Consider the following 11,708-nt stretch of genomic DNA (forward strand, 5'->3'; position numbering starts at 1 on the left):
CATCCTTCTATTTATGGACTAACATGTACAATTCGAACTCTATCTTTCTAAGTTCGAATTCTTCTACCTCTTCCTTCTACTTTTCTTTTCCTCTGACACCTCAAGGAATCTCTATACTGTGACATAGAGGATTCCATATTTTCTTGTTTTCTTCTCTTTCATATGAGCAGGAACAAAGACAAAAGCATTCTTGTTGAGGCTGACCCTGAACCTGAAAGGACCTTGAAGCGAAATCTGAGAGAAGCTAAAGCACAATTCTCTGTAGAGGACCTAACAGAAATCTTCAAAGAAGAAGACATGGCAGCCGAAAACAACAACAATGCCAACAATGCAAGGAAGGTGCTGGGTGACTTTACTGCACTTACTCCCGACTTCTATGGGAGAAGCATCTCTATCCCTGCCATTGGAGCAAACAACTTTGAGCTTAAGCCTCAATTAGTTTCTCTAATGCAACAGAATTGCAAGTTCCATGGACTTCCATTGGAAGATCTTCATCAGTTTTTAGCTGAATTCTTGCAAATCTGTGACACTGTCAAGACCAATGGGGTTGACCCTGAGGTCTACAGACTTATGCTATTCCCTTTTGCTGTAAGAGACAGAGCTAGGATATGGTTGGACTCACAACCTAAAGAAAGCCTGAACTCTTGGGAAAAGCTAGTCAATGCCTTCTTGGCAAAGTTCTTTCCACCTCAAAAATTGAGTAAGCTTAGAGTGGAAGTCCAAACCTTCAGACAGAAGGAAGGTGAATCCCTCTATGAAGCTTGGGAAAGATACAAACAATTGATCAGAAAGTGTCCTTCTGACATACTTTCTAAGTGGAGCATCATAGGTATCTTCTATGATAGTTTATTTGAACTGTCCAAGATGTCATTGGATAGTTCTGCTGGAGGATCTCTTCATCAGAAGAAGACGCCTGCAGAAGCTCAAGAACTCATTAAAATGGTTGCAAATAACCAATTCATGTACACTTCTGAAAGGAATCCTGTGAACAATGGGACGAATCAGAAGAAAGGAGTTCTTGAGATTGATACTCTGAATGCCATATTGGCTCAGAACAAAATATTGACTCAGCAAGTCAATATGATTTCTCAAAGTCTGTCTGGAATGCAAGCTGCACTAGGCAGTACTAAGGACACTTCATTTGAAGAAGAAGCTTATGATCATGAGAACCCATCAATGGAAGAGGTAAATTACATGGGAGAACCCTATGGAAACACCTATAATCCTTCATGGAGAAATCATCTAAATCTCTCATGGAAGGATCAACAGAGACCTCAACAAGGTTTCAACAACAATAATGGTGGAAGAAACAGGTTTAGCAATAGCAAGCCTTTTCCATCATCTTCTCAGCAACAGACAGAGAATTCTAAGCAGAGCCATTCTGACTTAGCAACCATGGTCTCTGATCTAATCAAAACCACTCAAAGTTTCATGATTGAAACAAGATCCTCCATTAGAAACTTGGAGGCACAAGTGGGTTAGTTGAGTAAGAAAGTTACTGAACTCCCTCCTAGTACTCTTCCAAGCAATACAGAAGAGAATCCAAAAGGAGAGTGCAAGGCCATCAACATGGCCAAATTTGGAGAGGAGGAAGAGGCAGTGATCGCCACTGAGGAAGACCTCAATGGACGTCCACTGGCCTCCAATGAGTTCCCTAATGAGGAACCATGGGAATTTGAGGCTCACACTGAGACCATAGAGATTCCATTGGATTTACTTCTACCATTCATGAGCTCTGATGAGTATTCGTCCTCTGAAGAGGATGAAGATGTCACTGAAGAGCAAGTTGCTAAGTACCTTGGAGCAATCATGAAGCTAAATGACAAGTTATCTGGTAATGAGACTTGGGAGGATGAACCCCCTTTGCTCACCAAAGAACTGGCTGACTTGTCTAGGCAGAAATTACCTCAAAAGAGACAGGACCCTGGGAAGTTCTCAATACCTTGTACAATAGGCACCATGACCTTCAAGAAGGCTCTGTGTGACCTAGGGTCAAGCATAAACCTCATGCCTCTCTCTGTAATGGAGAAGCTAGGGATCTTTGAGGTACAAGCTGCAAGAATCTCACTAGAGATGGAAGACAATTCAAGAAAACAAGCTTATGGACTTGTAGAGGATGTTCTGGTAAAAGTTGAAGACCATTACATCCCTGCTGATTTCATAGCCCTAGAGACTGAGAAGTGCATGGATGAATCCATCATCCTTGGCAGACCCTTCCTAGCCACAGCAAAGGCTGTGATTGATGTTGACAGAGGAGAATTGGTCATTCAAGTGAATGAAGAATCCCTTGTGTTTAAGGCTCAAGGATATCCCTCTGCAACCATGGAAAGGAAGCATGAAGAGCTTCTCTCAAAACAGAGTCAAACAGAGCCCCCACAGTCAAACTCTAAGTTTGGTGTTGGGAGGCCACAACCAAATTCTAAGTTTGGTGTTGAACCCCCACATTCAAACTCTAAGTTTGGTGTTGGAGAGCTTTCAACATTGTTCTGAGTATCTGTGAGGCTCCATGAGAGCCCACTATCAAGCTACTGACATTAAAGAAGTGCTTGTTGGGAGGCAACCCAATGTTATATTTATCTATTTTTCCTTTGTTATTTTATGTTTTTTGTAGGTTGATGATCATGGGAAGTCACAAAATCAATTGAAAAAGCAAAAACAGAATGAAAAATAGAAAGAAAAACAGCACACCCTGGAAGAAAACTTGTTGGCGTTTAAACGCCAGTAAGGGTAGCAAATGGGCGTTTAACGCCCAGTCTGGCACCATTCTGGGCGTTTAACGCCAGAAAGGGGCACCAGACTGGCGTTAAACGCCAGGAAAGGGCAAGAAGCTGGCGTTAAATGCCAGAAATGGGCACCAGCCCGGCGTTTAATGCTAGAATTGGCATAAAGAGCATTTTTGCTTGCCGCTTGGTGCAGGGATGCATTTTCCTTGACACCTCAGGATATGTGGACCCCACAGGATCCCCACCTACCCCACCACTCTCTCTCTTCTTCACCCATTCACCAATCACCTCAACACCTCTTCCCCAAAAACCCCTCACCTATCAAATCCCACTATTCTCTTCACCACTCACATCCACCCTTCATAAAACCCCACCTACATCACCATTCAAATTCAAACAACTTTCCCTCCCAACCCACCCTCACATGACCGAACCCTACCCCTCTCTCCACCCCTATATAAACCCATTTTTACCCCTTCATTTTCACACAACCAAAACACTACTTCTCCCCCTTGGCCGAACCACAAAGCCACCTCCATCTCCTCTATTTCTTCTTCTTCTACTCTCTTCTTTTTCTTCTTTTGCTCGAGGACGAGCAAAACTTTTAAGTTTGGTGTGGTAAAAGCATTGCTTTTTGTTTTTCCATAACCATTTATGGCATCTAAGGCCGGAGAAACCTCTAGAAAGAGGAAAGGGAAGGCAAAAGCTTCCACCTCCGAGTCATGGGAGATGAAGAGATTCATCTCAAGGGTGCATCAAGACCACTTCTATGAAGTTGTGGCCATGAAGAAGGTGATCCCCGAGGTCCCTTTCAAACTCAAAAAGAGTGAATATCCGGAGATCCGACATGAGATCCGAAGAAGAGGTTGGGAAGTTCTTACCAACCCCATTTAACAAGTCGGAATCTTAATGGTTCAAGAGTTCTATGCCAATGCATGGATCACCAAGAACCATGATCAAAGTGTGAACCCGGACCCAAAGAATTGGCTTACAATGGTTCGGGGGAAATGCTTAGATTTTATTCCGGAAAATGTAAGGTTGGCATTCAACTTGCCCATGATGCAAGGAGATGAACACTCTTACACTAGAAGGGTCAACTTTGATTCGGTACTTGTTAGGGGAATTGAGGTACCCATCACAGAGCAGGCCATAGAGGATGCCCTTACTTGCCGGCCTAAGACCAGTGACACTGATGCATTCATGCAGGCCGAGATAGACCTTCATTGCATGACTTTTGATTTTGAGGCATTGAGGGCAGTAGTAGCTACTCCGGATGCTCCTTGGGTTATGGATGCCGATAACACGGCACCCAAAGGGATGCACTTTAATTATCTGAGCCGAGAGGCCAAGACTTGGCAGCAGATCTTCGTTCATTACGTCATGCCTACGACTCACTTCACAGAGATCCCAGTTGCCATGTTGATCTTGATTAGCTGTGTGATGGAGGGGAAAGAGGTCTACTACCCCCAGCTGATCAGGCGGTTCATGTGGAGAGCCCACATCCGAGGTCACTTTCCTTTTCCGGTCTTGGTCACTCAGATGATTCAGCGGGCCGGAGTTCTGTGGCACCAGGATGATGTATCACCACCTCCACCGCTCCCTCAGAAGGAGCCAGTTACTATTCCGTGGGGATCCTGGGTGCACGAGAGGCCCGCCTCGCGCCGTAGTTCTCGAGCCAGAGCAGCAGTTGAGGGAGCTGGACCCTCTTCATCGTCAGCCCCTGCAGGAGCATCTACCGTAGCCGCACCTCAGCCACTTCACTTGTTAGTTCAGCGTCTCTTCCGGTACATGGAGTGCAGCAAGCGCCAAATCATACGTCGCCTGGATCAGATTGACCAGATGTTTGTGGCCCAGGGCCTTGAGCTGCCACCTCTACCAGAGTCTTCCGGTTCCGATGAGGAGACCCATGAGGAGGAGCACGCGGATTTACAGACTGAGGGTATTCATGCGGCTGAGTCAGCACATATGGAGGCACCACCTCAGACACAGGAGTCTCAACCGGTACCACAGCCAGAGCCTATCGGTGTACCTATCCCTGATCCTCAGGATTAGCATCGAGGACGATGCTTAACTTTAAGTGTGGGGAGGTAGCCGGTGGCATCATTAGATACCGGTGAACATTTTGGCCACTTTTCTAGCTATCTTACTTTGCACACTCTTTGTATATATTTGATGTATTTTGAGTTTATTTTGGATACTTTTACTACTTATTTTGGATTTATTTTGGATTTTAGATACTTTGATGCTTATGGATATCCTTAGATGTTTTAGATGATAGATTTCATACTTTTACTTTTAGTTGAATTTTTCTTTATACATTTTTGCATATCTTTCTTTTTAGTTCGTGGTTGTGATTAGAAATCATACTTTGACTTGCAAACCCTTAGTCACACTTTTTGCATAAGAAATTGATTTTAAGTGAAAAAAAAGGAAAGGGTGAACTAAGAAAATTTTTGAATTTTTCAAATCACAACAATGCTTAGTCAAATAGTGAGATTTTCCAAGAAGTTTAAATATAGGGCATTAACCCAATTGATTGAAAGAAAATTTTTGGTAAAACTTGCTTGAATTTCATACTTTGTGAAGCATGTTCTGAATTAAGAACACAAGCTTGTGAGACTTGAGCTTATTGATGTGGTTACATTTTATAACCACTTACCTTCCATTCTTGTCTGAAAATTGCTCTCTTTCTATGATTGTAATCCTTGATTTGCTTGATTCTATATGTCCATTTATTTCTTGTATTTATGCATTTATATGATTGAGGCCATTATTTCATTAGCCCACTCACCTAAATAGCCAACCTTTTATTCTCCATTGTTAGCCAATTTTGAGCCTATGCTTAACCAACTTGTTCTTATTTTAGCACATTACAAACCCAAGGTGGAAAACCAAAGAAAAGCCCTTGTTTGGATCTTTAATTAGCCTAGGCTAGTGAGAGTGCTTATTATTCAAAGTTGGTGAGGTTCGGGAACATTGGATGGGATAAAAGGGGTAGTACACTTTCATGTTTAGGAATTGGGTACATATTCATGTATTGAGTAAATGTAGAGACCTTATGCATTGATGTTCTTGTATATAGCTTGAAAGAAAAAAAAAGAAGAGAAAAACGAAAAGAAAAGAAAATAAAAGTGAAAGAAAGAAAAAAAAGAGAAAAGGAAAGAAATAAAGAGAAAGGAAAAGAATAATATAAAAAAAGGGGGGACAAAATGCCCCAAAGTGAAGTTCAATAAAAGGGAATCAATGCATAGGTGTTACGAATCAAATAATAATGCATGAATATGTAAGAAAAAGTGAAGAATAGGTAGTTAGAGTATTTCGAATTTGTATAGGTCATTATATAGTTAGGTGGGGAAGTCTATGCTAATCAAAGATTCAAATCCTAGTCCACTTAACCATAAATGATCCTACCTTGACCCTAACCCCATTACAACCTAAATGAAAGACCTCATGATGAATGTATGCATGCATTGAATAAGTGTTGATTGTTAGAAGGAAATCAAATTTTGGAAAGCTTGATTAGAAGAGAATTGAGTGAATTAACCCTTAAACACTTGAGTGAATAGAGCGGATATACATCCGGTGAGGGTTCAAAGTTCAATTACATGTGTTCACCCATATTATCTATATTCTTGCAAGTTTGAACTCTTTTTGATAATTCAATACAATTGTGGTTTGGACCTAGTTCCTATATGCCTAGCTCTTGTGCTTATGCATGCTCTCTTGGGAATTGATTTGTTTGAACCAAGCATTTCCATTTGCTTAGATAATTGCATTTAGATAGTATTCATATAGTTTAGTTGCATTCAATAGATGTCATTACCCTTAGTTCCTTCTTAATTTAGCATGAGGACATGCTAAGGTTTACGTGTGGGAGGTTGACAAACCCCAATTTGACGGTTTGTTTTGCATTGAATTTAGAGTATTTTGATAACCTTTTGTCACATTTAGCCTATGAATTAGCATGGTTTTGTTATCTCTCCCATATTTGTGCTTAAGTGTAAAAACATGTTTTTTTAAGCCTTAATTTGATGAATTCTAGTTTCTCTTTGATTCCATAAGATGCCTTGATGTGTTTGCTAGTAATTCCAGGATTGAAATAGGCTAGGCATGGATCAAAGGAAGCAAGGAAGGAAGCATACAAGTGGAGAGAAGCATAAAAAGTCAAAGAAGCAAAGTCAGCTATGCACGCGCACGCGCACAAGGCGCTCGCGCGCACATTGCGAAACAGGCCAAGGACGCGCACGCGTACCGTGCGCGCACGCGCCGATGATGGCGCATGACCTCACTAATGCAACACGTGCCTGGCGATTTGAGAGGGTTTCTGAACCCATTTTGGCGCCAAATGCTAAGGAAGAGGAATATAAGGATGAAGGATTAAGGAAAAAGGGGAGGAATGAATTAGGCAATAATACACACTCACTAGGATTAGTTTAGAGTTCGTCTTCTAGAGAGAGAAGCTCTCACTTCTCTCTAGAATTAGGATTAGGTTTAGGTCAATCTCTCTTCTTAGATCTAGGTTTAATTCATGCTTTGATTCAATTTTCCTTTATCAATTCTTAATCTTCTCATCTCTCTCTTTCTAGTTATGTGCTTTAACAATTGTAATCCTTCATTTTGTTTTGGATTTTGTTTTAGATAGATTGTTGTTCCTTTGTTTCCCTTCAATAATGCAATTTGAGGTAATTCATGATAATTGTGATTTCCTTGATTGTTGTTGTTAATTCTTTGCAATAGTTGTAGTTAGATTCTATTCTTGTTGTCAATTTACTATGCTTTTCTTTTATGCCTTCCAAGTGTTTGATGAAATGCTTGGTTGGGTTTTAGTGTAGGTTTTGTTCCTCTTGGCCTAGGTAGAGTAATTAGTGACTCTTGAGTTATCTAATTCCTTTGTTGATTGATAATTAGAAGTTGCTAATTGATTTGAATACCTCTAAAGCTAGTCTTCCCTTTAGGAATCGATTAGGACTTGAGGAATTAAATTGATTCATCCGCTTGACTTTCCTTTATCTAGTAAGGATTAACTAAGTGGTAGCAATGAATAATTCTCATCACAATTGAGAAGGATAACTAGGATAGGACTTCTAATTTTCATATCTTGCCAAGAGCCTTTTATAGTTGTTAGTTTATTTTCATTGCCATTTACTTTTCATGCTTCTTATCCAAAACCCCAAAATAACTCATAACAAATAACAAAACACTTTATTGTAATTCCTAGGGAGAACGACCCGAGGTTTGAATACTTCGGTTTATAAATTTTAGGGGTTTGTACCAGTGACAAACAACTTTTTGTATGAAAGGATTATTGTTTGGTTTAGAAACTATACTTTACAACGAGATTTCATTAGTGAAATTCTAAACCGTCAAAAATCCAATCATCAAAATGGCGCCGTTGCCGGGGAATGCGCATGAGTGCCATGTTTTTGGTTAATGTAAATATGTGAATATTGTGAATATGTTTGTCTTTTGTTTGTTTGGTAGTTTTTGTTAGCTCTAGATCGCTATCAGTTTTGTTCCTATTTGCCACTATGAATTCTCGTCCTTGTGGTTTTGGATATGACTATGACTATTTTGTAGGCGATGAAAACTTGAATGATGGCTCACATTATGGGAGAAATGAATTCTTAGGAAGGGAGCCATATCCATATGAGCAATCATCATGGCAACCTTCCCCTTCAAGTTACTACGATGGTAAGCCCTCCTATAATGCATATCATTCCTATGGATATGATGAATCTTATCATGGTTATACCGCTCAACCGCCATCATTCTACACACCATATTATCAACCCACATCTTATTTCCACCAATTGCCTACATATGATCCAAATCTATATTCCCCCTATGCATACCCTTGCGACGATTATGAACAAGCAACCCTTGAATCACCACCACTCCAACATCTTTACCTTCCAACCCAGGTCCCCATGAATGATACACTTGATATTATTCTTCAAGAGCAAGAAGAGCTCCAAACCGCATTCACTAGTTTCACCTCCACCCTCCAAGAATTTACGTCCCGTATAATTTCACCCTCTACCAATGACCAAAATGACTTCCCACCTCAAAGCTTTGATGAATCTCCTTTCCAACCATATCACGATTTCCCCTCTCCGCCACAAACCTCCATGGAAGCATATCAATGTCAATTAATCCAAGAGCAATATGATCCTACTTATGTTAGTAAAGTGGAACAAGAATTAAGGGACCGTTTCAAGGAAGAAATGGATCGACTTCAAGCAACCATCCGTCAAAAGATAGATTCTTGGGATTCATATCACAACCGAAATGAGTTCACGGATGATTGTGAGAAAGCAACCAAAGAGGGAGGTATGAGGAAGACTTTAGAGTCTCGAGTTGAGTGCAAGGAAATGGAGCGTGTGTTGCAACAAGCAGAGGAAATGAAGATTGTTGAAAATAAAGAAGTGGAAGAAGACCTAGAGGAGGTTGAACAAGAAGGAAGTTCCATCAGCGAAAATAACTCTGCATCAAGTGACAATGGTGATCTTGTTGAAGCTTCTCCCATCGAAGGTGAAACTAATGTTGAGGAGGGTGCACAACCTCCAACACATGACTTGATCAATGATAAAGGTTTGGAGGAAGTTAGCAAACAAGAAGAATTTAAAGAAAGTTATCAAAAGATGGAAATCATCATGGAGGAGCCAAAGGAAGTGGAACCTACAATGTCAAGACCATTGGATACCTTCCTTGCTAAGTCACCGTCCCTATTACAAATTGAGTGGGTAATCATCTCATCCTTTAATTTTCTTGGCCCATATCAATATGCGTTGTTAGAAACGGACGATCAACTTAGAACTCTTTGTGGGCTAGAAAGTAAGAACGGATTAGATGTTGGTGGAGAATTTGAATCAAGGAGCGTAAGGGATGGAAGATCAAACTTTGAGCTTCAAAAGTGGAGTGCAACCAAATTCAATGGAATTAGGATGATGAGTAGGAGTTACAAGGAGAATTCAATAAGTTTGTCACCCTATTGGAAGCATGAAGATCAAGAAAAAAGGGGTTGACAAATAAAGTATGGGACCCCGAAACATACATAGACCACTATCAACTTAAGGGCCTCGTTACTTGCTTAGGACCCCTTGAAGGCCTTGTACGTTTAAATTGGGATCCCGAAGGCTATTGGAAGTGCAAACACTGGTGGGGATTCGAAGAAGAGTTTAAGCATAAGCCACCATAGCAAGGACTCCACCAAATGTCCAACTTAAGGACTTTAACTAAAAGTGCTAGGTGGGAGACACCCCACCATGGTAAACTCTTCTCATACTGTTTTAATTTGGCTTAATAAGTGAGATGAGTTACCATTGTAGGTAGGTCTTCATTTCATAATTAGCTTGTTTGTGTACATTAGTTGCTAGCATATTAACATGTATGTGTGCTTAGTAGAAATAGAATAAATCTCAAAAACCAACTTGCATTTTAGAAAGTGTGTGATTTTGACTAAATAAGGAGTTGTAGGCACCATGGGGAGTCCTTGGGAAATTTAGAGCTTTTAGGCAATTAAAAAAAAAAAGAAAAGGGGGGGTGGATGCGCGCGCACGCTGTACATGCACGCGTCCATGAGCGGATGCATCATCACCCATAATCCAGAGAGTTGGGCCTCTCCTAGGCCAGCGTTGTGCCTCAAGCCCAATTCACTCCACGCTGACGCACAATACGTGCGTGCGCGTCTATACAACTATAGAGAAAAGCACGCGTACGCGCACCTGCCGCGTACGCGTCGAATTGCTGCTGCAAGATCTTGCGCCAAGCCCCAGAGAGTTGAGCCAGCTCTGGGCCATCCTTAAGCCCCTGGCCCAATTCAACTCGCGCGGACGCGTACATGCCGCGTATGCACAGGCCTAAGTAGTGCAACCTCTAGGCCATTGACCAGAGAGTTAGGCCTCATATGGGCCAACCTTAAGCCTCCAGCCCAACTCCTTGCACGCGTGCGCGCACGGTACGCGCACGCGTCTTTACCCATTTCGATCTTCTGCGCTTAAGCGCGCTGTACGCGCACGCGTAGGTCCCTAGTTTCATCAATGCACGCGGACGCGCAAGGTGCGCGCCCGCGTCGTTTCAAAATGATGATAACCTAATGCGCAACGAGCATTGCGCAGTCGCGCACTTCTTCCCCCCCAACCATCCTCTTCCCCGTTCTACCACCTTCTTCTCCTCCCTCGCCGCAACCACCTTCATCGCCGCCGACGGTTGCGCCGCCATCACCAGCTACCCTCCCTCTCATCCCTCTTTTTCTCCCTGTCACCACCTCCCCCATCTCCGATTTCCCTCTCACTCCTCCATAACCGCCGCTGACAGCGCCGGCCACCACCATCACACTGCCGGTTTCTCTCTCTCTCCTCACGCCCACCCCCATTCGCTCTCTCTCTCTCTCATCCACTCGCCGCCACTCACTCTCTCCCTCTGCTCTCTTGCAAAACTACCGCTGCTGCCATCCTCACCGCCACCGTCCACGGCGGCACCTCTCATTGATTCTGCCGCCCCTGCCCCAGTCCCATTTCCCCTTTCCATTCTCGGTTCTTCCCCGCTCCCAGGTTCCTGCTCCAATTTCTATTCTCTTTAATTGTCCATTTCTGCTAATTACTGTAATTTTCTATTCGTTAGTCTGAACTCAAATGTTGTATGTTTGGATTAGTTAGAAATAATTGCGGTTAGGTAGCTAGGGCTGGATAGAGGATTCTAGGCCTGATAAGTGCTCCGTTTATGTTTATTTTCTGTTTGTTTGCTTGACTGATGTGTGCTAGTTTTAAGTTGCTCTGTATGCAATCTGTGTTACCTGGATGCTATCTCGTTGCTACTGTGATTAATTGACACTGTAATGATGCTGTTTGTGCTATTTTTCTACCCGGGAACGTCCAATTTTAAGCCGAGATGCTGCCTAATTTTCAAGAAATTTAATATCATTTTGATCTTTATTACGAATTTGGGCTAATTCTCGTTATTTTCGACTTTCAGGATTTGCATTAA

At 42.0% G+C, this 11,708-nt stretch overlaps 1 non-coding gene across 1 annotated transcript; it reads right to left on the reverse strand.

The window, feature by feature from the left end:
• Nucleotides 1-702: 702 nt before the first annotated feature.
• Nucleotides 703-806, reverse strand: LOC112793406 (small nucleolar RNA R71). Its single transcript, XR_003198099.1, has one exon. It is a non-coding gene; the product is annotated as a small nucleolar RNA R71 (small nucleolar RNA).
• Nucleotides 807-11,708: the final 10,902 nt, after the last annotated feature.

This window comes from Arachis hypogaea, chromosome 3 (genome assembly GCF_003086295.3).
Source record: "Arachis hypogaea cultivar Tifrunner chromosome 3, arahy.Tifrunner.gnm2.J5K5, whole genome shotgun sequence".
Lineage (NCBI taxonomy): Eukaryota > Viridiplantae > Streptophyta > Magnoliopsida > Fabales > Fabaceae > Arachis > Arachis hypogaea.